General features: G+C 45.0%; 1 long non-coding RNA gene across 1 annotated transcript in view; it reads right to left on the bottom strand.

Moving 5' to 3' along the window:
- Window positions 1-4702: 4702 nt before the first annotated feature.
- Window positions 4703-13641, bottom strand: part of LOC139179028 (uncharacterized) — a 12752-nt gene continuing 3813 nt past the window's right edge. Inside the window, exons 2-3 of the long non-coding RNA XR_011563468.1 lie at window positions 5874-6036; window positions 4703-5343 (exon numbers count right to left, since the gene is read on the bottom strand). This is a non-coding gene — a long non-coding RNA (uncharacterized lncRNA). The remainder of the gene's footprint in view (window positions 5344-5873; window positions 6037-13641) is intronic.

Genomic DNA, 13641 nt, shown 5'->3' with positions numbered 1-13641 from the left:
CTCCATACCTGCTCCTTTGTCACCAGCTGCCGAAGAATTCAGAAAATCAAATTTATTTCCCGATTACCGATTACCGCCGGGACGCCCCTTTGTGCGGTGAGGCCTCTTCAACGGTTGCGATTCCAGCCCACTCTGTGAAGAAGGCTTTTTAAGGAAAATGCGCCCCGCTGACTCCTGGCCCCCGTGGGAACTTGCGGGCGAGATCTTCTCGCAATAAAGACTCTAACGAGCCCCAAGACGTGGGCTTGTCAAGTGTCCTGCCTGCTAACGGGGATAAATCAATAGGCCTCTTGAGTTCGGATAGTGTATTTCCTTTTTCCCCCCTTAGGAATGAATGGATGGATGTTGACTCCACGGCTTGCCAGCCTAGCGCTGCCCTCAGCCTGCGGGTAAATCCAATTTCAGCCTCTGAGTGCTCAGCGCTATCAGCACCTCGCCACTGCCGGAAGCCACAGGCCAATCTGAAAAAGTTCCTCTTCCACCGGATTCTCAGGTGTCTTAGGCACCTGAAGATAAACGATGGTACCATTATTTCACCTGATTAGGTTGAGATTTTCTGAAATGAACACAAAATATTGCCTCGCCTTGCCAAGTTTTGTCCACAGTAGGCAGGGGAGTGTGGTTTTTTGTTGTCTGTATTTTTGTGTTTTTTTTTTGGTGCTTGTGTGGGGAAACCAGCTTCCCAGGTGGCTGTGGTAAAGAACCCGCCTACCAATGCAGGAAACGTGGGTTCGATCCCTGGGTCAGGAAGATCCCCTGGAGGAGGAAATGGTAACCCACTCCAGTATTCTTACCTGGGGAATCCCATGCACAGAGGAGCCTGGCAGGCTATAGTCCATAGGGTTGCAAGGAGTTGGACGTGACTGAGCACACACACACATGTGGAAATAAATGTTTCTTTTAAAGAAAACCAATTTTTTTTAAAGGTAATGTAGAGTAGACCCATGCTGACAATATACATCATTTCCACTCTTTTTGTAATAGCAGTAGTGTGTCACTCAGTTGTGTGCAACTCTTTATGACCCTATGGACTGTAGTCCACCAGGCTCCTCTGTCCATGGGATTCTCCAGGCAAGAATACTACAGTGGATTGACATTCCCTTCTCCAGAGGATCTTCCTGACCCAGGGATCGAACCTGAGTCTCCTGCGTTGCAGACAGATTCTTTACCGTCTGAGCTACAGGGAAGATCTTTTTGTCCACTCAAAAATTAATGTGTAGGAGAAATAGATACACAGATTCACCAACCTATCAGCATCATTCCAATAATACCCTGAAAACAGTTACAAAGACCATCATAATTCACACATTCATAAATAATATTTAGCGTTATAATTTGAATTATATAGTCATGAAGCAAAGGCATCCATAATAGGAGAACTTAGTCCACTGATTTTAAATTATGCGTGTTCTGAATCTTTTGCAAACACTAAAAAAACAGAGTAATGATATATAGCACTTAGCAGAAGTCTTTTTTCTCCTCTACCTCTTGTTTTTTTATCATGAGAATTTGGAGATGCCACTCAGTTGCTCTGTGACTAAAGGAAGCGAATATAAATCAATGCCACATTTGCTAACAAACAGCATTCCTCTCTTTATCTACATCTGTGCGTCTTCTCTCTCTCTCTCTCACACACACACATCCCCCACAAGAGCTTGGCCCACTCAGCTTCCCTGTAATTTCACAAAAGAGTGACTCTAATGTTTTCTGCTTCGTAGGGAGCCAGTGGTCATGGCGGTGAATTGGATACCTACACCAGAGAAAGCCTGAGAGGCGTAATCAAATAAGGGAACCACTTGAACTGAACTCCCAGCAGGAGCAGGAGGGAGGCCTGGAGAGGTTACAGGTACTTTTTATCCAGCCTCACAGGAGAGAACCAACTTCCTGCTGCTAGAAATTTGTCTGCAATTTTTTTCCTCATTCAGACAGAGAGCTGGGGTCCAGGAGACACTGGGTTGATATGATAACTTGATTAAGGCCGGGACAGATGACATGGGAGCACCAAGTCAGCTCAAAGGAATCTGTGCTCTCCTCTTTAACCTCTCCTTGGGAGCCTACAAATTATATCTATTAATGTATCAGCCCCCTGGCATCACACAAATACATCATCCCCTTAAATGTATGTCAATCATTCACAGGAGCCTTCGTGGAATACCCACCACATTTTCATTTCTCTCTCCCTTAAAAAAAAAAAAAGTTTAACCTGTTGGGTTGCTCAGACAAAGGGTTGTAGCCTGCCACCTCTTGCTGCAGTCACTTGGGAGGTAGGAGTCGTGTTGTCAGCCCAAGCATTCAGAGAATCGTTTAAATGGGCCCCAGGCAGCTGGATAGGATCCAGGGGAGAGACTCTCAGAGGAGGAAGGATTTGGAAACCATGTTCAGTGAAGCATGAATGGAAAAAAAATGAGGATTAGTCTGGAGAAGGGAAAATGCAGAGAGAACTTGAGATCTAAAGAAATACTAAACGGAAGGAGGCTGGGTGTCTTGCATGGGCCCCAGGAGAGCCCAGAGAGAGACAGGCAGTCAGGGAGAGCCAGCAGAGTGCCTGGATGAGAAATGGGCCACGTGCTGCGGCCGCCCTGGGCGGATGTGAAGAAATCCTCAGGCAGTATGGCCACAGTCACAGGAATCCCAGTTCCCTGCCCAGTGTCTGAGCCAGGAGACAGCCAGCCACTGAAAGGCTGAGAAGCTTCAGTTCCAAATACTGCTGGGAGAGGAGGTGAACTGAGGGTTAATTTACCATCCATACAACATACAGATTTTTTAAGTGTAGAATTCAATGAGTTTTCATAAATGTAACCTATGTAACCACCAGCCCAGTCAAGACAGAAACATAACGAAAACCCTAGAGAGAAGTTTCTTTGCCCTCTTTCCAGTCAAAATGCCCACTCCCCCCGCCCCACCCCCGGCAATCACTGTTCGGATTTCTCTCACTCTAGATCCATTTTGTCTGTTTTGTCTGCGTTTAAATGGAATTGGTCAGTGTGGGCTCTTTTGTCTCTGTTTTTTTTTCACTTTATGTGCTTTTAGGACCCATCCTTGTAGTTTGTCCTTTTTATTGTTGACTAGTTTTTCCAATAAGGATAAAACACCTCACGTTTGCCTGCTCTCCTGCTGATGGACATTGGGGTGTTTCCAGTTTGAGGTTATTATTAATGCAGCTGCTACTAGCAGCACCCTCTCACAATTTTTTGGTGCTGGCTCAAAGGGTATATTCTAAATGCCATTTTGAACTGGACTGCAAAGCAGGGAAAAGCCCAAAGCCATAAGGTATGGTTTTAGTCAAGGCAGGAAAACTTTCTGGGACTTGACAGTTTCTGGTTTGCATGTCTTTCCCGGAAAACACAAGTTGTACCCCTATTCTTCCCACTGGTGGGCAGCAGGCTCCATCAGGACTGCTCTCTGCAAGCTGGGGCCCTTCCTGAGAATATCTTAGCAAAATGGTTGTTAGTTATCATTTAGATCTACTCGAAATGTTGAAATTTACATCTGTTGAGCTCCTGCCATGTGCCAGGCCCTGTGGGTGCACTGGGGCCTATGGGAAGAGAGAGAGGAATCTGAGGAGCCTGTCTTTAACCTGCTTGCAGTCTAAAAGGAGAATTAAGTGAAGTGTAAATTATGAAACCATAACTCAGTGTTCAACAAACATTCACAGGTCAACTGCTATGCTGGTGTGAACCGGGGACAACTATTGAGAGCCCACATCTGCTGTTTCACCTTGAGACAAGGAACCTGTTCACACTGGATGAGCCCATGTCTATGCATGTCCTCTTTCAGATGGCCCTGAAGGTGACATAGGCAGTGAGACTTTGAAGATCACATCAAAGCCATCAAAGCACAGAATGTTGGTGCCGGATGGCCCTTTCAAGTTCACGGTCCACTCCATCCCAAAGACAGATGGGAAAACTGAAGCCCATGCTAAGAGAAGTTCCTTCCCCAAGGCCACAGGCAGAAATGTTTGCCCTCCTAGTACAACCATTATTCTGCTGTATCAGTCTGCCATTTATGACAAAGTCCTCCTTATATGACAGAGAACTATTTATAATGCTAGTATTGAGGGATATGATTAGTACATTTGCTGTGGGTTGATATGTCAGATTTGGCCTGTGAGCAGCTGTTACATTTAGAGAAACACGTTTGAATCCAGAAGTCATCCAAACTCTGTGATAAAAACAGTAGACCATGTCATGCTAGGATCCTACGTGATTATGACTGATTTGTCCTCTAAGTTGTTTATTTATCTCATTGTTGGGCTTTTAGTTTATTTCCTTGTCACTTTTTCTATACATAGGTTTGACAGCTGTGTAATCATAGAATACTGTATAATCTACTTTATATTTTGTTTTTTTGAGTAAAACCTTCTTACTTTGGCCAAACCACTCTTGCCTTTAAAAACACTGATATATATTGCATGACTACAAAGGGGAACAAAAAATAATTGTGATCACGTTGAAGTTCCATACTCTTTTCCAAACAGTTATTAACAGATTTATGTCAAATAAAAAATGAAATGAATTTGGACTTATGCAAACTTGGCAGGAATTCATTCAGAATTCATTTGCAAATCAGAGGGGACAAAGATACCACTATTCCTACTTTGTGGTTTTTAAATAATACTAAAACGTATAAAGTACTTTATCCATACACACACTTTACAGTTTTCAAAATATCTTTATATCCATTCTTTTACTGGAACCCCTGACCAATGGGCAAAGCATGTATTATCTCCATTTTGCAGATTAAGAAAACAGCCTCAATATCTCATAATAACCTATAAATGAAAAGAATCTACATCTGTGTGTGTGTGTAACTGAATCACTTTGCTGTACACTTGAAACTAACACAACATTGTAAATTAACTATACCTCACTAAAAAGAAAGAAAGAGGGGGAGAGAGAGAGAGGAAAAAAGGAAAGAAGGAAGAAAACAGCCTGGGATAAGTCACTTATCCAAATTCACATAGGGAATACATCCGTGTGACGGCCACCATACCACCCTCCACCCACAGAGCAACAGAGCACACGCCCAGCCCACACCACACCCAAATAAAACAGAAGGCTCCACACCATTAACAGAGCAGTTCTCTTTGAGTGAATCATGAGATCTGTGATCACGGAACATGTTTTTTAAACACCTAATATTTACTTTCTTTATGTCTTCTGTCAGAAACAGAACTGGCAACATAATCTGCAGGACCCCCTGCAAAATGGAAAGCAGGGAGCCCCTTGTTTGAAAAGTCAGGAAAAGGTGCCATTGAAGGTCTTAAATATAAAGTTCTTCCTTTCATCTGTGGTCTCACTTTCAGCTTCTCATGGTGATTTTGATCTTCTAGTTACTGCCATTCTAAGTAAAGCAAAATGAAATTTTTAAATGATTAGCATGAGCTTTACCATTCAGCTTTAGATTGTACAAGGCCAGTTTTTAATGCAAATACAAGAGCATTTAACTCTTATGCAGAATCACCAAAATCATAGAATTTTGATTTTATATCCCACATGTACATATGTTTTTTGTTCTTAAACCAGAACAGCGGAAGTGCTGCTCAAAACTAACTCAACTGTTTTTTATTTTACTTCTTAATACACACCTGTTCCCCCAGCGCACTCTGTCTTAGGTTGCCACTGAAAGGACTAGCCACTCTGAGTCCTCCTTTCACTCCCTTTCCTTCTTTCATCATTTTCAGTGTAAATGATTGGTCAATAGGGGGAAGTCTCATGAGTCAAAAAGGATATGATGGGGTCGTCTGTCAGTCGTGTTTCTTAGAACATCTGGGTCTTCTTCCTGCATTCTTCCATTCTGGTTTGAACAGAAAGCATGAGCCTCTTGGGGCCACCAATGCCCCACTTATTCAGTTGCAGATGCAGCACACTTACCTTGCTTTCAGTGTCACTGAACTTCCACGACTGTGGGCCCCCTTAGAGGGATTCCGTGTTCCTGGGGCTGGGGAGCATTCTATGTGTGAACAGCAAGCAAGGAATTGCAGTGGACAAGCACATTGCATGTCTTTTCCTTGCTCCATCATCTTATTGGACTTCACTTTACAAAACAGAAGATGAAATCATTAAGCCTGTAGACACAATGATAGCAGAGCATGAAACCAAGTACAGGACCCTCGCGAGCACAGCATCCTGTACAACTGCACAGGTCACATGTCTGTGAAGCTGGCCCTGGTCAGAAGTCAAAGTCAACTTCTATACTTGGTAGTCTAGAGGCCTAGAGGATGGAGATATGTTTCTTGGGCCTGAACTATAGCCACACTTCTGGACAAGTTCCAGGGTGGACCCCCTTTCTTACAACACACTCCACTGATGAGGCGCAGAGAAGTGCCATCCTATAGAGAAGATGGGATATCCAGGGCTACTCCACTGGACAGCCATGTGCCTGCAGCTGAGTGGCCTAGGAGTGAGAAGGAACGGAGTGGGGCATGTACAAATCATTTAGGCATGACTAAGATATAGGAGAAATCTTGTCCAGGAAATGCTATCATGCTCAGATATTAAGCTGGAAATCCAAAAATGTAACCATAATCCAGTGGTGCCCTTCTTTCTCCAAAAAACACTGTTTTTAAGCAGCTCATCACTGAAGGTATTTCTCTGGCGCACACATCTGCATGACTTTCCATGCAGGAACCTTAGTGATAGGGTGGGGAAAGCCAGAGAGACCCAAGCTCTGGTCAAAGCTCTGGTTCTTTCTCGATGTGTGATTCTGAGCCAGCCACCTAACTCTCGGCACCTCAGTTCTCTTAGTTGTAAAATGAGAGCAACAATTCCTTACCCAGTGGTAGGTGCTTGTGAGAATTAAACTAGACAATGGCCATAAACTGGGGTGTAAGCTGGAAATCACTGCATACATGTGAAGCCATGTTAGTTAGTATCCCATGTATAAACGGTGTGTATCACATACAGACCCCATCAGGAAATTTCACTCTGGGGCAGAGTGATTTACAAAGCCTGTTCAGAAGTGGAGTCAATTAAGGTCAGCTTTCTATGTTGCTAAACAACAGGGGATTCTGGGTTCAGTAACGTTGAAAGGCAGGCCCAACACACCCCTTGAAACCAGGCTTTTGAGAGGGTTCAAAGGAATGCGAAACAAAAGCCGCTCTTTGTGATGTGTTCACTCTTCCTTCATTGTCCCCTTTTACCCTCCAAGGGCCTTCATGTAAAGAAAGGGGCTGCTAATGTGGCGAGTGGGAGTTGAAAATCGTCCTGGGCCAACAATGTTGGCACATTCCGCCCGGCCTCATTACAGAATCATCTGAAATGCTTGAGAAGTGTTTCCCACTCATTAGCATAAATAGCAGAAAAACTCTTTCACAAACAAAGCAGGTTCCATCTGCCCCCAGTATGTCCTCACCTTGACTTCAAATGGCCAGTCCCTCCCCCAGCACAATACCAGGGGCACCGGCCTCCGAGGCCCCAAGCACCCCACTTCAGAAGGGCATTCAGTGAAATATCAACACGGTAACCTGCATGTTTATTCATTGGCTGCCCCCTCCTTTTAATGGAGTCCCTTCCCCATTGTGGCCACTTGATGCTTTCACAGACCTAAAGGGAGAGGCTTCCTTTTCCAAGCTCTTAGGATCCTTAGCAACCCACACCTTGTGAGTGGGTTGACCAGGCTAATTCGGTTTGTTCTGCCTATGTGGCCCCAGCGTATTTTGTCAGGTATTCTGCTGTGGGATTAAAGAGTCATTAATCACTCTGACCTGACTCTGACAAGGTGGCTTTTGCAATGAAGTCCACTTCCCTGGTGCTGGCCAGAGACAAGGCCAGAGCTGTCTTGCATTAACTGTGGAAGAATGCACTGGTTCCTCCCCAGTCAACCTCAGGACACCATCCACAGCCCCAGTCCCGCAGGAGCTGGTGCCAGGGCCAGCGGTGGCCTCTATCTGTAGGCAATCGGAGCTCACAGCCGCTGGGTGGAATCAGTTCTAGAAGGATGGGATTCTAGCATGACGAACTTGGGGTGACGATAGGGACCTGAGTTGCCATCCACATAGCCCCAGGTTTTGCTAAAGAAAACACTGAGGCTCAGAGCGAGGAGGGGCTTGCCAAAGGTACACAACGAGTCACGTAGAAAGTCAAGATTAGAATGGGCGTCTCTCCACCACTCTAGAATCCAAATCCAATCCGTGGCTTTTTATAACCATTTTCAACACCACTGATACTATTGTGTTGAGCAATTCAGAGGGCCCTGAGCTCTTGAGAAAGAAGGGAAGTCATTTTCATTCACCAAGTGCTGCAAAAGTCTAGGCACTGAGCTAGGTATTTTGCATACATTTAACTTAATTTAAATGTCATTTACATGGGTCAGCAAGTGAAAGTGCTCAGCAATTATTAGCTGTCATTCAATACCACTATTTTCCTAGGTAAGCATTATCATTCCTATTTTTTATAGATGGAAAAAACAGAGACACAGAAATGTTAGGTAATTCATTCATAGCTTGTATTCTTTCCCTGGTGGATTTAGAAAAGATGAGAAGAGTTCCCTATATCCAGGTGTTCTTGTGAACTTTCATTATTACTTATGTAAATCATAAATTAAAAGTTTAGGTCAGTCATTTAACATCAGGTTATCAGGATTTATTATTTTCCCTTTTATCTCTTAGATGTGTGATAACTTTTTCTCTGGGCTTCCCTGGTGGCTCAGTGGTAAAGAATCTGCCTGCTAATGCAGGAGACTCGGATTTGATCCCTGAGTCAGGAAGATTCCCTGGTAAAGGAAATGGCAACCCATTGCAGTATTCTTGCCTGGAAAATCCCATGCACAGAAGAGCCTGGCGGGCTACAGTCCATGGGGTCACAAAAAGAGTCAGACATGACTTAGTGACTAAACAACAACAACTTTTTCTCTCCTGATGTTTTCCTGTCTTTCTTTCTTCCTTCCTTTATTCTTTCATCAATTTAACAAACATTTACTAAGCACCTATGATGCCAAGTGCTGGGGATGCTGAGATTAAAAACACATGGCTGCAGGCCCTCTTTCTTACAAAGTTACTGAAATGAGCATCTCATAAATTCAAGAGTAAACCAAGAAAGAGGTAGACATGAATGCAGGATGCAAGAGCTCCAACCTGGAAAGGAAGGAACCCCAGGGTGCTAACCCTAAGCCACCCGCACCGCTGCAGGACAAAACTCCAGGAGGGGCTTTGCACAGAGGGGAGTTGGATAGAAGACTTGATTGTTCAAATAACTGTGGAGGGTGTTTTGATCTTTGGCAAAGAGTTTGAATTTTAATTATTGCTTAATACAAAGGAAACAAAGCAAATGAAAAAAAGAAAGCAGTTACTAACTCCAGAAAGGGAAATCAATCACAGTTTACCAAAAGGCTCCATTATAAATATAATTTATATTTTCATAATGTTGTTAAAAACAAGACAACAGGCCCAGAATGGAGTCACTTATACTAAGCCACATGTCACCAGACTGAGGCTCCATTACAATTTTCGATTCTCCCAGAAACTGGAATTGTAAACCAGTCCATCAGAAACCATTTGAGTAGTTACCAGGCCAGAAATCTGCCTGATAGACTTGTGCCATTCCTGAAAGCAACCTTCCTAGTATAACTTATTTCTGCTCCTTTCTGCCTATAAAAATCTTTCATTTCATACAGCCTCTTAGAGCTCCTTTCTGTCTGCTAGTTTGGTTGCTGCTTGACTCATGGATCATCAAATAGAGAGAACCACCAAGATCTTCAACACTTACTGGGTTGAATTTTGCTTTTTACACTGTAAATCCAGAATAAACTATATTAGCATTTCACCATCTTGGGAAGATTGGACTAGAAAAGGAGTATGAGTGAAAAGGGAGGGGGAGCTGGCTAGAGCAGGGGATGAAAGAGCAAACGTCCTCTTTCCTGGTGGGGATTCCAGAGTCAGTGCTTAAAACTGAAAAAGCAGAACAGAAACACAAGCATGTGAAGGGCCACCCTCTTAAAACTGTTTGACTCTCCCCATTATGTGCATGTGAAACTTTGATAAATACAGAAACTAAAAAGTCATTGACTGATGTAATTTGAAAAATAGACTTTGTGTTATTGCCAAGGGGTTAACAATGTCCTTGGGAGACTGTCAGGAGGAGAAATATTCATCACACACCTGGGATGCCCTGGCCCGCTGAGATGGACGATTGGGAGGAAGCTCGCAGTGGAGGAGGGGCAGCCAATGCCTTGAGAAGCCTTGGCTGGGAAAGCGGGGGAGTCCTGAGGGGTGGGTTCCATAAACCAAGAAAGTCTGGAATGAGGAGAAGGAGGTAGAACATCATGGAGAGAATCCCCAGGCACGAGAATTCTCAGGTGCTGTCTCCTGAGGGTGACTAGGTACGACTATTAGCCTGAGCCAGGCCCACTTTGAATCCCAGCTTATGTGCTTACAGGTCACATGACCTTGGACAAACTACTGAACCTCTCTGAGCCTCATTTTCTACCTCTATAAAAAAGAAAAATGGTCCCCTTTCCCCCCTGGCCCCCCAAAAACGTATTGTTGGTCTAAGAACCCCCAATCTATGGGGTCGCATAGAGTTGGACATGACTGAAGCGACTTAGCAGCAGCAGCAGCAGCAGGTTTTAGGCTTTCAGTTTAACAATAGGGCCAAGGGTTTCTACAGGGAAGTAAGCACCAAAGCCTGAAAATTGAGTCTTTTACTGTCTTTTGCAGAAGTCAAAGCACAGAGAGATGCAGGTGTCTTGGAGGGACCTTTGAAAGCAGACTAGGAGAGAGAGATGAGAACTTTCTCCAGCCATGGAGAGAGGCCCCTGGAGTCCTGTGCAATCTCAAGCCTTTAAGAAGGTGGCCTCCTCACACAGCTCTATGGTACCCCAGGAAGACCAAGCCTGAGAGGGCTTGGAGTATCTCAGCCTCCTCAGGACCCATCAGGGAGAGTGCAGGAGAGTCAAGCAATGATAGGGATTGAGTTCCTCCAACTGGAAGGATGTGGGCATCGAGAAAGATTTAGGATGATTTTTAAAAAAATAAAGTGGTATTTCTTGCACAAATAAATTTGCATAAGATTCATACCCACCACAAAATCACATACCGAGTAAGGGAAGAATGGACAGTCCCTCCACCTCCAACTTCTGTTTGCTACCTGTGGGGCTTTGGCCAGGTGGGTTGAGGGGACTGGCCCAAAAAGTTGAAAACACCAAGTTTCACTTTATTTGCTGCGTAGAAGAAAACCAGTCTTCACACTGCAGCGAACTCCCCATCGTCCCTCAGCCAAGGGATGACTCCCTGAGCACACCCTCCTGGCTCCAGGAGGACCCACATGCCATGTACCAGGAGCCATGAGGTTCATCCCTACCATGGAGAAAGCATCTACCCAGATGCACAGCCCACATTCAGAGACTCAGCCAGAAACTCTCCCAAAGCTACCTGTCCCTTCCCCCAGAGCCTGAACATTTTTAAAATTAAGAAAATACCTCTTTTGGGGGCAGTAGGTCTATCTGACCTTACAATTACCCCAATAGTTTAAAAATGATCAGTGGTGCTCATTTATCAACTCTCATTGCACCTTTTACTTCCTCTTCCCAGAACAATTTGTGTGACATGCTTATTTGTGTAAACATGCATGCGTGCATGCTCAGCTGTGTCTGACTCTTTGAGACCCCATGGACCGTAGCCCACCAGACTACTCTGTCCATTGAATTTTCAGGCAAGAATCCTGGAGTGGGTTTCCTCCTCCAGGGAGACATTCCTAACCCAGGGATTGAACCCGCGTGTCTTGAATTGGCAGGCGGATTGCTTGCCACTGACGTACCTGGGAAGCTCTTTGTTTGTGTAACTATTTGTCTAATCTCTATCTTCTGCATTAGAACTTCCATGAGGAAAAGGACTGTGCCTTGTCTTTTGCTGTATTCCTAGTTTTTGGCACAGTTTTTGAAACACAGAGGTGCTCGGTTGTTACTTCCTGAATGAACATGGAACGATCACATTTGGCCAAAACCTTAGTGATCACCCAGCCCAATGCTCTGAGAGGCTAAGGCCCAAGAAGGCTGAACCACTTGCCTCAGATTTCAAACTTGGTTGAAAAAAATCCAAGGACTCCAGGAAGACCCCATGGACAGTAGCCCACCAGGCTGCTTTGTCCACAGGATTCTTCTAGGCAAGAATACTAGAGTGGGTTGCCATGCCTTCCTTCAGGCGATCTTCCCCACCCAGAGACTGAACCCATGTGTCTTATGTCTCCTACATGGGCAGGCATTTTCTTCACCACTAGCACCGCCTGGGAAGCCCAACCGGCTAAACGTGCCATTACAAAGGAGGAGGAGGAGACAGGGACGACAGAGGATGCGATGGTTGGATGGTATCACTGACTCAATGGACATGAGTTTGAGCGAACTCTGGGAGATGGTGAAGGAGAGGGAAGTCTGACATGCTGCAGTCCATGGTGCTGCAAAGAGTTGGACGTGACTGAGCCACTAAACAGCAACAATTATTACAGACTGTGACTAGAACACCTCTAGTCACCTAAAGGAAAGGAAGTTGTTGGCAGAGGTGCAGATCTGAGGAGGTGATATTTCAACAAAAACCTCCCTACCCTAAATTGGCCTTCCTACCGCATGCCCTCCCTTGTCCTGTCTCTGCCAGCTTTTTTAGACCAAGGTCAGTAGCTTACTCTCTGGTCTGGGGGAGTCCAGCTTTATTCTAGGGCTCTGATCTACACTTCTCACCTCGGGCAATGTGCACTGATAGAAGATAGCAGGCCACTTGGAACCCTCTCACCAGAACTTGTAACCATTCCTCTAAGGCAGCTGTGGGAATAATCAACCTGATTTTGATCTGAACTCGGTTCTTGTGGTGGCTGGAGGGAAACGGGCACTGGGTCATGTGACCCACCCTCTATCTCACCCAAGGCTGACATGGGTGAATTAAGGCCACTCTGCTCTACTTTCAGAAAAAGACTCAGCCAGAAGAAATGGAAATAAAACTCAACCTTCAGAAAGGACAGAACTCAAGCAAAGCTCTAATATTTGTCTTAATTTCTCCAAGTAGAAGCCAAGGGTCAGAGCTGGCAGAACTCTTCTAATTCGATGATGCCATTTCACACAAATGGAGACTGGGGAATGGAGAGGAAAGTGGCCATGGAGGTCATAGAGCTATCAGAGACATGGCTAGCATCCAGGCTCTGGGATCCCCAGTTATTTTTTCTTACTGAATCATGCAGTTCACTCAAGAGCCCTAAGCGTATTCGATTTGGGTGATCCAGATGATCTCTACCCCACTAGTACCCCAAACTCTACCCATCACTCCCAGAAGGGTTACCCTGTAGCAGATGCATGCCACAAACTTGGATTATGTGGATCTACATCTATGAGATACTGACCCAGGGAGGACTGTTTCCAACAAAGGTTATCCAAGCAGGCCTCAGCTAGGAGCAATCACCACACAAAATCTGCCCAGGTATGCAAGGAGAAAAGATTTGCACACCTCTAGGTGAAACCAACGGAGAAGGCAATGGCACCCCACTCCAGTACTCTTGCCTGGAAAATCCCATGGACTGAGGAGCCTGATGGGCTGTAGTCCATGGGGTCGCGAAGAGTCGGACACGACTGAGCGACTTCACTTTCACTTTTCACTTTCATGCATTGGAGAAGGAAATGGCAACCCACTCCAGTGTTCTTGCCTGGAGAATCCCAGGGACGGGA

Source organism: Bos indicus, chromosome 1 (genome assembly GCF_029378745.1).
Source record: "Bos indicus isolate NIAB-ARS_2022 breed Sahiwal x Tharparkar chromosome 1, NIAB-ARS_B.indTharparkar_mat_pri_1.0, whole genome shotgun sequence".
NCBI lineage: Eukaryota > Metazoa > Chordata > Mammalia > Artiodactyla > Bovidae > Bos > Bos indicus.
The sequence above is the reverse complement of the archived record's forward strand: the minus strand, read 5'-3'. Positions and strand labels throughout refer to the sequence as shown.